The sequence below is a fragment of the Phyllobates terribilis genome, unplaced genomic scaffold (genome assembly GCF_046119375.1).
Source record: "Phyllobates terribilis strain yellow unplaced genomic scaffold, ASM4611937v1 Scaffold_1__5_contigs__length_1240528914, whole genome shotgun sequence".
NCBI lineage: Eukaryota > Metazoa > Chordata > Amphibia > Anura > Dendrobatidae > Phyllobates > Phyllobates terribilis.
In genome coordinates this window covers 305179722-305193238 of record NW_027362761.1, presented here as the reverse complement: position 1 = coordinate 305193238, position 13517 = coordinate 305179722, and the positions used below count along the sequence as shown (strand labels likewise).

At 48.8% G+C, this 13517-nt stretch overlaps 1 long non-coding RNA gene across 1 annotated transcript in view; it reads right to left on the bottom strand.

Annotated features, from left to right (window-relative positions):
- Positions 1-546: 546 nt before the first annotated feature.
- The window catches only part of LOC141166963 (uncharacterized), a 68333-nt gene continuing 55362 nt past the window's right edge, over positions 547-13517 (bottom strand). Inside the window, exon 5 of the long non-coding RNA XR_012251372.1 lies at positions 547-783. This is a non-coding gene — a long non-coding RNA (uncharacterized lncRNA). The remainder of the gene's footprint in view (positions 784-13517) is intronic.

Sequence of the window (13517 nt, the reverse complement as noted above, 5' to 3'; positions counted from 1 at the left end):
ACAGTGTTTAACACACCTGATGGTTTCTATAAGTATCTTGTGATGCCTTTTGTTCTAAATAATGCGTCAGCTGTTCTTCAAAATTTTGATTAATGACATATTCAAAGATTTGAGTGGTCAATATGTGACCGGATGCAACATGCAGATGGACACGAGGCGAGAACAGCCAATGAACTATTTATTTCCTCTTATATGACAGGAACTTACAGTAGTTATGGAAACAGTGCAACAGTATGAAACAGAAAGATCATAAGTAAATTGTACAATATGAAACATATAATGAGTCTTAGAGTTGACTTTAAATGTTAGGGAAGTCTTTTAGGGATTTTGTTTATGTCCCTCTAACAATGGTGATATGAGGCAATGGCCCTACCAGGGGTCGCCGGTTCTTCCCGCTAGGCCGCAAGTGCTCCTGACAAAGTCTACCAAAGCACGTTGGGCCTCCTTTGCTTCAATTGACCCCTGCCCTGTCCACTGTTCTAGCCCAGGCCAACTTCTGTACCGCATGTCAGTGCTGGAAGTGACGGCACAGCCCACTCTCGCTGTCTGTTCACCACAGGAGGCATCCACTCTCAGGCGAAGTCTCCTCACTGATCTTTGGTCCTTGACCGTGGGGGGATGTCTCTCGGATCCGAACAGATGAGGGCTGGGCTCCAGTCCTTGACTGGCGTCGTCTGGGCTCTGGGTCTTGACCGACACAGGTCTGGGTTTCAGGCTTTGATTGGCGTAGTCGGAACTCTGGGTATTTACCAGTGGAGATCGGGTCCTCGGTGTTATGATCTGCTACAAGAACTAAGGAAAGATAGGAAAACTGTTCCTACAATAGGACTAAGCTGATTCCCTACGATGCAGCGGGCAACCTGTTCCTTGTGAACAGACCCGCCTTCGTCCTCAGCTAGTCTGAACGCAGACCTATAGATATAAGGGAGGGGTCCCTAAAAGTACTAAGGACTGGGACAAAATTGGACACCTCCCAGCAGAAGTTGTAGCGGAGCAAAAAGACAAACAGACAAAAATACTTAGAGGTCCAAGGACCAAGCAAACTATAGAGATAGGTACAAAGCACCTGGCTAGATTAAGAGTCAAAGTAACACTGAAGTCCAGCAAAGCCAGAAGGGCGGAGCTGGAATAAATAGGCAGCAGGTCACGTGACCACAAAATAGAAAAAAACAGGAGGGTTCTAACACTCGGGCCTTGACCGGCGTAGTTTGGGCTCTGAGTCTGACCTGGTGCCACCTGGGTCCTGTTTACAAGGCGACCCACCAGCACACGCTTCCTGCTAAGGTAGCGTCTTCTCCTGTGCATGTCTGGACTGCTCTCTCCTTTGGCGCCAAAACCCGCTCCGGTTTGGCACGCAGACCTTTTGTACTGAGGAACTCCATCATCAATGGCACCTGACTAGGTGTTACATCCAATCGTCCTCGCTGCAACTCTTCCTTTTAGGCCACGGACCCACTATCAGTATTCTGTCAGTATTCGGTCAGTATTTTTTCTCAGGAGTGGGAGCCAAAACCAGGAGTGGGTGATAAATGCAGAATTGGTGCACTTGTTTCTATTATACCTTTTCTCTGATTGTTCCTCATCTGGTTTTGGCTCCCACTCCTGAGTAAAAATACTGACCAAATATTGACCAAATACTGATAGTGGGGCCATGGCCTTATGGTTAGTTCCAGATGGTCCTGTCTTAACCGTCGATGGCAGTCTTCCTGCACCAACGACGCACGGCGCCGGGTTTGTTCAGGGGTATTGTCACCTTTTCTAACAAATATATGGTTGCCTATCTGGATGGCGTCTTTTTTAATTCACTTGATATTAAATTAAACATCCGACATGTACACACTGTACTGCAAAGACTCAGGCTATTTATTATTTACAAAACTCGAAAAATGTGTTTTCCTGGTTGAAGAAGTAAATTTCCTGGGGTATGGCTTGTCCACTAAAGGTTTCCAAATGGACCCTTCAAATGTCCCAAACTATTAGGGAGTTGGTGCAGCCCAAATCTCTGAAGGCCTTGCAGCGTTTTCTTGGGTTTGCTAACTACTAACATAAATTTATTAAAATTGTTTCTAAGATTGCAAAACCATTTAAGAAAGAGGCAGATGAGGTTAATTAGAAACGTGAGGCAGTCAGTGCCCTCACAAAATTAAGGGAACATTTCTAATGTGACTCTGTGTTGTTCAGCCTGATTTGGAGCACCCTTATATAGTTGGAGCTGGAGCAATCGGGGGATCAGAGGACGCATTCCCCTTGGGCCCCGTGCTCAGGGAGGGACCAACATGGGGTGCCCACTCGGAGCTATGCTACCCTTATCTATATCGGAGTGCACAGCATGCCAATATGGTTACGCCAGGACTGTATCGCATGCGGCTCCCTTTTCCCTGTGCTCAGATGTATTCTCGTCTCTTAGACGTGAATACATCTGAGCAACACTGCAGCGCTCGGAGGAAGCGGAGTGCTCATCATCTCCCCGTGCTGACGCGCAGTGAAGAGATGAGGTCGCACACTGATGACCTCATCACTCTGCTGCTGTGATCACTCAGCCGCAGTGGCGGCAAGGACGCATCATGCTTGCATATTATGGGGTAGTGTTGAAAGTTGCGAGAGAGAGCGCGTGGAGGTGGGTGGACCATATGGAGAAGTGTTGGGACAGAATGGAGAGGAGGGAGCATGGGGGACAATATGGAGAGTAGAGGGACCATTAAGAGAGTGGGGGACATTATGAAGAGGTGGGGGGCCAAATGGAGAAATGAGAGTGTGGGGTGACCATATGTGGGTGTTCAATATGAAGAAGTGGGGGGACAGTATGGATGGGTGGGAGCATAAGGAACAATGTGGGGGAACAGGATGGAGAATTGGGAGCATCTGAGGACCATATGGAGAAGTGGGATTGTGGGTGGATTGTATGGAGAAGTGGGAGCGTGGGGGACAATATTGAGGAGTGGAGGACCATATGGAGAAGTGGGGGACATTATGGAGAGGTAGGAGTGTGAGGGGACCTTATGGAGAAATGGCAGCATGGGTGGACCGTATGGAGAAGTGACTAAAATATGAAGTGGGGGGACAGTATGGAGAGGTAGAAGCGTAGGGGACAATATGGAGAAGCGGCAGAACAGGATGCAGCATAGGGGACAATATGGAGAGATGGGGGTACAGGATGGAGAATTGGGAACATGTGGGGACTATATGGAGAAGTGGGAGTGGGAGGGGATTTGTATGCAGACGTAGGGGAACTGTATGTAGGGATGGGAGCATGGGGGACAATATGGAGAAGTAGGAGAACAGTATGTAGAGATGGGAGCCTGGGGGGATAGTATGGTGAGGTGAGAGCTTTGGGGACAATATGGAGAAGTTGGATTCATGTATTGACAGTGGATCTGGTAATAGATTCATATACTGACCGTGGTCCTGATCGTGTACAAATGTACTAATCCATAACTGATCAGAGGTCGTCTCACCCAGCTGAGGAGGTCACCTTTCTGCCACTGGTTCCCTACTATGGCTGTCACCCTGCTGCCAAAGTGGTAAAGGTAAGCTCCTTATAGAGCCGAAGGTTATAGGGATTTTTATTGTATATTAGGGATGTTAATGTGAAGGCACAGTATCGTGTGGGCAGTATGCAGAGGAGGAATAGTGTGGTTCTAGTGCTGTATTCATCTACTGATGGTGGTTCTGGCACTGCATTCATTTAACAATAGTGGTTCTGGTGCTGCATTCATGTACTGACGGTGGTTCTGTGTATAGTGAAGCTGTGCGACATTATATTGTGTATAAGGGAGCTATGGGCCCATCATACTGTATATAGGGAAGCTGCAGGGACTCTGTATAAGTGAGCTGTAGGTCCACTATACTGTATGTAGAGGAGCTGTATATTAGGGGACCCAGTGGACATTATTAAATGTTAAGTGGTATCAGAGTATTGTAAAAATCAAAGGGCAAAATGTGGACACTTTTCTAGGGTATTTGCACAGGGGCAATTTTTATAGAGGGCACAAATGAGGCATTATTACTTTGTAAGGGGCACAGTAGTGGCATTATGTGGGGCACTGTTTTTGTACCACACAGCAGGTGCAGTAATAAGGACACATATGGGAGCAGCATCTCAGTATTGGAGTATCAGCAGGATAAGTAGTTTGTGCAGGTTGGGAATAGATGGAGCCTTTCTGTAAATGTGATAAGTCAGATGTGTTTTTGTTGTAATCTCTGCAGACGAGTCATGACTGGGAGATGTCATGTTTGTCTGGGTCAGATGGAAAAGGCAGGAAAATGAACTACGCCACTAGAAAGAACGTCAGCTGTAAGTTACTATATATAAGTGTACTGTAATTACTTGTATGTTCTGCAGGTCTGCTATCTGCTGTTAAATGGTCACCATATGGCGGTAATATCAGTGTTGGTCTTTGTGTAGAGATTTATTTTCAGTAACTGAAGGTCATCTGCTGAGGTTCCTCTATACCCACAATCAGGGTGTGCCACCGTAGTTGTACACATGATTACCAGGTTAGGGGCCCGCTCAAATGTTTCGTCCCCCTGAGCTGAACCCCTAGCTATACCATCTCTCACTCAACTTCTTCCATGCACTTTAAGAAAATTTTCATCTACCAAGAAGAGTTATTACATAGGTAATTGTGAATTGTTGGCAATTAAGTGGGGCTTCAAGGTTTAGTCGCCACTTTCTCGAAGAAGTTAAATATAGTCACAAACCACAAAAATATTACTTATTTAGAATAAGCTAAAACACTCAACCCTAGGTAAGCTAGATGGCCTTTATTCTTTTCTAGAACTATGGTATGGTTGATATGGTAACTTACAGACCTAGTAATAAAAACATAAAAGCTGATGCGCTTTCCCAAAGTTTCTGTCCGTTGAAGTTTGAGGACTCAGAACAGGTTCCTATTCTAAGTGACGGTATAGCTGTGTCTTCTGTTTCTGTTGGCAGCAGATCATTCAGGATACTCTCAAAGCGGGTTGACAACAGAACAAAGCTTTAATTAGCTATAAACAGGTACAGATATGATCGGCTTTGTGGAATCAGGAATATACATATGTTAAGTGTCTCTGTGCAGCATCAGCAGGCTGCTTCTCCTCTCATGCACAGACACAGAAAACTGAACACAGTCACATGGTCTTTTCTGCGTGTGAGCCTCTGGGAATTTTTTTTTTTTTAACTTTATAGACAATACACAAACCTAGTGTAGTGAGCTGGCAGGCTCTGGCTGTTCGGTGATTATTGATATAGAGCCTGTTACAGAAGTGATTACACAGGATGATGTTGCCACCTTGTGGCCAGATGTTGCACCTGCGCAGGGTGTGATGACAGAGAAAAAGACTGAGCCTCCTGTGTCCCGCCCTAGAGAGTCACGTGACCAAAGTGGGAAGCAGAAAAAAGCGCGCGAGGAGTCTGCTGTGGTCTGTGAAAAGAGCCAGGACGGTGTGCAGGCCCTCGTGCGTGGCGCAGGAGAGACTCTCAACGGGATTTCTTTTACCTGACACCATATCCTCGGGGCCTTCCCCAGATTCTTCACTGCTGAGGGATACTGCTATTACACTCCCTGCTACTGGAGTGTGGACTACATAAAGGATCCACCAAAGCTGCTATCCGGATCAAAGAGACTGTAAGCGGGTCCTCTGGCGAGAGGCCGAAGTATTCCCTCCTTTCAGCGTAATTTGTTGTTCCTGTTTTTTTCTCCGGCTGGGACGCCCTCCTGCAAAGACAGACAGGCCTGCGACGGGGGACACATCCTTCTGGAGTAAAGGACAGGTAACGTGTGAGTAGGGACAGTGAGGGTCAGCTTATCAGTACACGTTATTACTGTGCATATTTACGGTTGTCATTTATTGTTTTTCTTTGCTGTTAAAAATGTATACGAGTAAAGATACGGTTATCAAGATAGAGTCTGTGTGTGGGGATCTTGCTGGGCCAGATCATAGATACCAATGCGCGGCCTTGCCCGCGGTCACTTCATCTGGCTTAGTCGGCAGGATCTGTGACCAACAAGATTCCCACCCAGGCCACGTGTACAGTCAGGAACCCCCGCCGGTGTCTATTGTGAATCAGGTCAGGAAATTTGGCGGACGAAACTACCCTGTACCAGAGTGGGCGGAACAAGTCCGGATACTGGGGGAAATGTATAATATTGACCCTAAGACCTTGGCAGAAATGGCGGTACTGACGCTAGAGGGGGAGGCATGGACGACAGTCAGACTGGAGACGGTCAGGGGCCAGCGTACAGTAGATGATTTGGTGCGGGTGCTGGAGAACACCTATGGGCCGACCACATACCAGGGAACACTGCGACACATGTTCTTTAGACGGACGCAGCTTGAATGGGAGGATATTCCCCAATATGCGAACGCCCTTCAGGTACTCCTTGAACCAACCTGTGGAATAGGGGAGCAACTAGCTGGTATGGCTCCTCGTGACCTGGTACTGAGAGACCAATTTGTAATAGGACTGAGAGACCAGTATCTTAACCGCACGTTACAGGACTTGACCCGGATGATGCCGGCTCTTACTTTTGCTGAAGTCAAACAGGAAGCCATAGAACGTTCAAGGGGACCCGTCATGGATGTGGGGATCCAAGGTGCTGCGTGCAGATCCATATCTGACATTAAAAATCCGAACAGTGACACGGAAGACCTGAAACAGATGGTAGCAGACTTACAGCAACAGGTATTACAGTTAACATTAGACCGACAGGGAGACCAGCGAAGACAGCCTAGTCGTCCCGTGGGACAGTGTTGGTCATGCGGTGATCCTCGCCATAGGGCAAATCGTTGTCCTCAACACTTCCCTCCGCAACAACCTCCGTCGCACCAACGAACAAACCCTCAGTCACCCCAGCGAAGGGAATTTCGATCAGACCAGCGAATTGAACCCCAGCCATATCCACAAGCAGAGCTACCACGCCGGGCCTCACCACAATGGCCGCCGTTAAACTAGACACCCCTGCAGCTGAGGCTCGCGCAGCAGGGGAGGCCAAGGAGAAGGGTGTGGAAAAACAGAGCCGATGGCAGAGTGCTCTTGCCGCGAATAGCCCGACACTTGAAGTTATCCTGGAAGGAATTGCCGTGCAGGGACTGATGGACACCGGGTCACAAGTGACCACGATCTCTGAACAGTTTTACGAAAATTACCTCAAACCAAGAACTGCTCGTGACCCAGACACCACCATTAAGATTATTGCGGCTAATAATCTACCCATTCCAGTGACCGGAGTTGCTTGGATGGACACAAAGGCCTGCGGACAGGACTTAGGGAAACGAGGGATCGTCATCGTCAAGGAAGGTTTCGGCTCCGAGACCCCAGTGATAGTTGGAATGAACATCTTGAAAGACCTGGACCTTATGCTGTTGACAAGAAAAGGACCCAAATACTGGCAGAAAGTCACCAAACATAAGCCGACTCGTCTGGCGTTCCAGCGTGTAATCCAGACCGTTGGACTTCAACAGATGGCAGAGGAACAACTACCCCTAGCCGCCATTACGGTGCCACGCCGTACCCGGATTACTTTGCCCGCTGAAAAAGAGACAGTCATTTCCTTACCCCTTAACACCCACCGACAACTTGAGGGGGTTGAAGTGTTGATCGAGCCGAGGACCCCAAGTGGGGGTAAGCTAAACCCACTAGTTGCTCGCACTCTAGCTGTCGTGAGGAACGGGAGAGTCCCTGTCAGGCTAAACAACACCGCAGACGTAGGCCTAGCCCTTGAAGCCGGCACTCAACTTGCCCGGGTATATGCTCTACCCACGGAAGTGAATCCCATTGGACCCCTAGAATTCACCCCGTCTACAGAAGGCGATTGGACGGTAACCGTCTCAGCCATAAATGCTCAAGTAGACGATGAAGACATTGGGCGAAAACTACGGGAAAAAGTGCAGCTAGACACGTCTCAGTACACCAAACAAGAAGTGTTTCAAGTGGAGGAACTCCTGCGGGAACACCAAGACTCCTTTGCAAAGCATGACACAGACTTTGGGTGTACCACCAGTATCCAGCACGAGATACCCACGGGCGATACCCCCCTATCCGCGAGAGGTACCGGCAGATACCACCTCAGCAATACCAGGAGGTGAAAAGCTGAAAAGCCTGTTAGAATCCATGCTACACGCCGGTGTGGTACGTGAAAGCCAGAGCCCGTGGGCTGCCCCCGTGGTGATAGTCAAAAAGAAAGATAGTTCCCTAAGGTTTTGCGTGGACTACCGTAGGCTGAACGCTTGCACTATCCGGGACTCATATCCACTTCCCCGGATCGAAGAGTCACTGACCGCCCTGAAGAAGGCCAAATATTTTTCGTCCCTAGACCTGGCCAGTGGATATTGGCAGGTTCCAATGAGCGAGAAGGACAGGGAAAAGACCGCCTTCATCCTTCCCATGGGCCTGTATGAGTTCGACCGGATGCCGTTCGGCTTGAATAACGCACCGGGGACCTTTCAGAGACTAATGGAACGCTGTCTGGGAGACTTTAACTTTGAGTTTACGCTGATATACCTTGACGACATCGTGGTATACTCCGCCACCTTTGCAGATCATCTTCACAAGCTTGGCCAAGTGTTCCAGCGCTTGAGGCGACACGGCTTGAAGTTGAAGCCCAGCAAGTGCCGTCTGTTCCAACAGGAAATCGACTACTTGGGTCACCGGATCTCGGCCGAAGGCATCCAGCCCTCTCCGGAGAAGATAGCAGCCGTTCAAGAGTGGCCGCAGCCAACTACCGTCAAGGAAGTCCGGGCTTTTCTGGGGCTAGCAGGCTACTACCGTCGGTTTGTCAAGGACTTTGCTCGGCTTGCTGAACCATTGCATGAGGTTCTCCGAGGGACCGCGAACAGCCCCAGAGGACGACGCATCAGTTGGGGGCCTGACCGAGAAAAATCCTTTCAGGCACTTAAGGCTGCTCTAACATCACCCCCTGTTCTGGCGTATGCAGACTACACATTACCGTTTCAGTTGCACACCGACGCCAGCCTTCAAGGTCTAGGGGCGGTCCTCTCTCAAGTTCAAGATAATAAAGAACGCGTGATAGCCTATGCCAGTAGGTCTCTCCGTGACACCGAAAAGAATCCCGTCAACTACAGCTCCTTCCGCTTGGAACTCCTGGCTCTGACTTGGGCTATGACGGAGAAATTTGCTGGCTATCTGACAGGAGCGGAAGTGCTGGTCATGACGGACAACAATCCTCTTGCCCACCTAGAGAATGCCAAACTAGGGGCAATGGAACAGCGCTGGATGGCCAGGCTCTCTAGATTCCAGTACAAGATTAAATACAGAGCGGGGAATGAGAATCAGAATGCTGACAGCCTGTCTAGAGTGACATCATCACCGCCAGTGGGGGACCGGGATGAAGAGTTGGAGGAAGATGAGATGCCTGACTTTGCCCGGCTCGCAAAGCAAATAGAAGATAGCCGCCAGTATGCGGTAGGAGGGATTGAAGCCGTAGTGGGATCTCCCCTGTCCCAGCAAGAATGGGCCAAGCTTCAAGATCGAGATCCCGAGCACGTCTTACTGAAACAGTATGTGAATAAACAAGAGAAACCGCCCTCCGAAGTGAGAGCCCGACTATCGACCGGAGCCTTGGCTCTGCTTGCCCAGTGGGATCGGCTGATCGTGAAAGATGGAGTCCTGTGTCGCAGGGCCCTTTTATCCCATATGCTGGAGGAGTGTTTGCAGATTGTCGTCCCGGTGCAGTTGGCCCATGAGATGGTGGGCGAAGCTCACAGAAGGAACGGCCACTTCGGCATAGACAAGACCCTCCGGTGGACCCAGCAGTTCATTTTTTGTCCGGGGCTCCGTAAGTTGGTTGAAAACGTCTGTCAAGCATGCCGTACCTGTGAATTCCACAAGTCCGCGGAGCAGCGTGCCCCCGTCCAGACTATTAAGACGTCGAGGCCCCTCAAGCTGTTGATGGTGGACTATCTATTGATCGGAACGGCGAATAGTGGCTACCAGTACTGTCTGGTGATGGTGGACCACTTCACGAAATTCGCTGTCGCTGTTGCTACGAAGGATCAGACTGCTGAATCAGCTGCACAGGCTATCTGTCAGCAATTCGTTCGGGTCTATGGGTGTCCGGAGCGGCTACACTCTGATCAGGGGGCTTGTTTCGAAGGGCGAGTCATTGAAGAACTCCAACGGATGTATGGAATCAAGAAGTCCAGGACCACCCCTTACCATCCACAAGGGAATGGCGCGTGTGAACGCTTTAACCGGACCCTCTTACAACTGATCCGGACTTTGGCTGAAGACAAAAAGCCCGACTGGCCTCGATTCCTCCCGGAACTGCTGTGGGCCTATAATAATCAGGTCCATTCCGTCACCGGATACACCCCATACACCCTTCTCTTTGGCCGTCCAGGCAAAGACATCCATGAGTTGCAACTGTCTAGCTCCGAAGAAGATACCTGTGGTACCTATCCTTCCTGGCTACAAACACACCGCCAGAGAATGGAGACTGTCTACTGGCTAGTAGGCCGACAAATTCAGGATCAAGTACACGCTGACCCACTTCCGGTACAAGAAGACCCACTGAATGTAGGTCAACTGGTCCTAGTCCGAATAAAGAAGCCGCAAGGGAAACTCCGGCCCAAGTGGGAGACCGAAGTCTATCGAGTAATTGGACAGCCGTACCCCGGTGGCCCCGTCTATCGAGTGCAGGGCAAAGACAGCGGCAGCATCCGAACTTTGCACCGTAATATGTTGCGCCCCTGCCGTTCCCAGCCTGACTCCCCTACTGTGATACCTAGAGAGATTGATATCACTAATACTGTCGGAGACACTGACCCCGGGGATGTAGAGACTGAATGCATGCCTACCCCTGTCCGTCCGACTGACGCACTTGAACCGATTACCTCCTCTACTGACATGTCGACTGGGAAAGAGACTGGGGTGACTGATAGGAGAGAGGGGATCCAACCCGTTAGGCGGACAACGAGGACCACTGCAGGGGTACCTCCAGGACAGTCCTACAGAGACCAATATGTGTGGCCCTCTTCCCAGCCGCCCCCTGTCACATCCACAGCCATCGCCGCCCTGGAGCCGGTCGTTGACAGGGACTGCCAACCTTTGAGTGGGGGGGCGTGTAGTGAGCTGGCAGGCTCTGGCTGTTCGGTGATTATTGATATAGAGCCTGTTACAGAAGTGATTACACAGGATGAAGTTGCCACCTTGTGGCCAGAGGTTGCACCTGCGCAGGGTGTGATGACAGAGCAAAAGACTGAGCCTCCTGTGTCCGGCCCTAGAGAGTCACGTGACCAAAGTGGGAAGCAGAAAAAAGCGCGCGAGGAGTTTGCTGTGGGCTGTGAAAAGAGCCAGGACGGTGTGCAGGCCCTCGTGCGTGGCGCAGGAGAGACTCTCAACGGGATTTCTTTTACCTGACACCATATCCTCGGGGCCTTCCCCAGCTTCTTCACTGCTGAGGGATACTGCTATTACACTCCCTGCTACTGGAGTGTGGACTACATAAGGGATCCACCAAAGCTGCTATCCGGATCAAAGAGACTGTAAGCGGGTCCTCTGGCGAGAGGCCGAAGTATTCCCTCCTTTCAGCGTAATTTGTTGTTCCTGTTTTTTTCTCCGGCTGGGACGCCCTCCTGCAAAGACAGACAGGCCTGCGACGGGGGACACATCCTTCTGGAGTAAAGGACTGGTAACGTGTGAGTAGGGACAGTGAGGGTCAGCTTATCAGTACACGTTATTACTGTGCATATTTACTGTTGTCATTTATTGTTTTTCTTTGCTGTTAAAAATGTATACGAGTAAAGATACGGTTATCAAGATAGAGTCTGTGTGTGGGGATCTTGCTGGGCCAGATCATAGATACCAATGCGCGGCCTTGCCCGCGGTCACTTCATCAGCAATAGAACATTTACATACACAGGAATTGAGTTGTTGCACTAAACATATTCCAACACCTCCACACAACAACTACTTATCCTGTTAGTTCCATTGTGGTTCTGAAGTCCTCAAACTTGGCTCTTGGCAATGGTTTTGTCATACCATCAGCTAAGATCTTGTCAGACTCGCAATAAACTAACTCTAGTACACCACGTTCTACTAAGTCACGTAAGTGGTGATGTTTAACGTCGATGTGTTTAATCCTTGCACTAATCTTCTCACTGCTGGCAAGTTTAATACATCCTTGGTTGTCCTCATAGATAACTGTTGGCTGAGCTAGTGGCTTGCCGAAATCTTCCAAAAGTTGCTTCAACCAAATAACTTCTTGACTTGCATAAGCAGCTGACACATATTCTGCTTCTGTAGAAGACAATGCGACTGACACTTGTTTTCTGCTGGACCAAGAAATTGAATTTTCTCCTAACTTGAAGAAGTAACCACTTGTTGATTTCCGATCACTTGTATCTCCAGCCCAATCTGCATCCACATAACCTCTGAGAGTGAGATCTCCTGATGCAGATATCTTAAGATTTAGCCTTTGAGTTTCCTTAAGATATTGTAGAATTCTCTTAGTTGCGTTCCAGTCTCTTTGGCGTGGCTTGCTTACATGTCAGCAGAGAATTCCAACTGCGGTTGTAATATCTGGACTAGTTGTGGTTGCTATATACAGAAGCGCCCCCACTGCTTGTCTGTAACTCTCATTGGTGGGTAGCAGATCTTCTTCTCCAACTTTACGTAGGATGGATCCATTGGTGTTGACGCACCTTTGGCTTCTGACAGTTCAAATTGGTTCAGGATTACGGAAATTTTAGAACTTTGATTGAGAAGAAAACTCCCATCTTCCTCTTTCTGGATTTGGATTCCCAAATAATACGTCACATTTCCAAGGTCCTTGGTCTCAAAGTGCTGGTTGAGAATTTCACCTAGCTTTGTAATTTCCTTTTCATCTCGATGAGATATGATTACATCGTCTACATATAGGAGAACATACATCCACTCCTTTGCTACAATTTTCGTATACAAACATGGATCAGCTTGAGACCCTTTAAATCCTTCATCCATCAAAACTTTGTTCATTTTTGAGTGCCATGCTCTTGCCGACTGCTTAAGTCCATAGAGAGATTTTTGCATTCTACAAACAAGGTGCTCTTCACCCTTTTTAATATATCCCTCGGGTTGGCTCATGTACAACTCTTCTTCAATATCACCATGTAGGAAGGCTGTTTTGATGTCAAAATGTCTCACGGTCATCTGTTGAATTGCAGCTACGAACATTAAATTTCTGAATGTGGTTTACTTCGCAACTGGAGAAAATGTAGCATCATAATCTTTACCATATTTTTGCGAGTACCCTTTTGCGACCAATCTTGCCTTAAACCGGTGAACTTTACCTTCTGAGTCATATTTGTTTTTGAAGACCCACTTACATCCGATAGCTCTTTTTCCTTGTGGTAGCTCCGTAAGCTCCCATGTCTGGAGTTGGTGAAGGGATTCCATCTCTTCATTAGCGGCATTTATCCACTTCTGCTTCTCGTGGACAGGCAGTTTTTGCATCTCTTGCCATGACTGTGGCTCTGGCTCAGGAAGTGTTCTGACCATATAAGAAAGGCGTCGAGCTGGGATACCTTTGCTT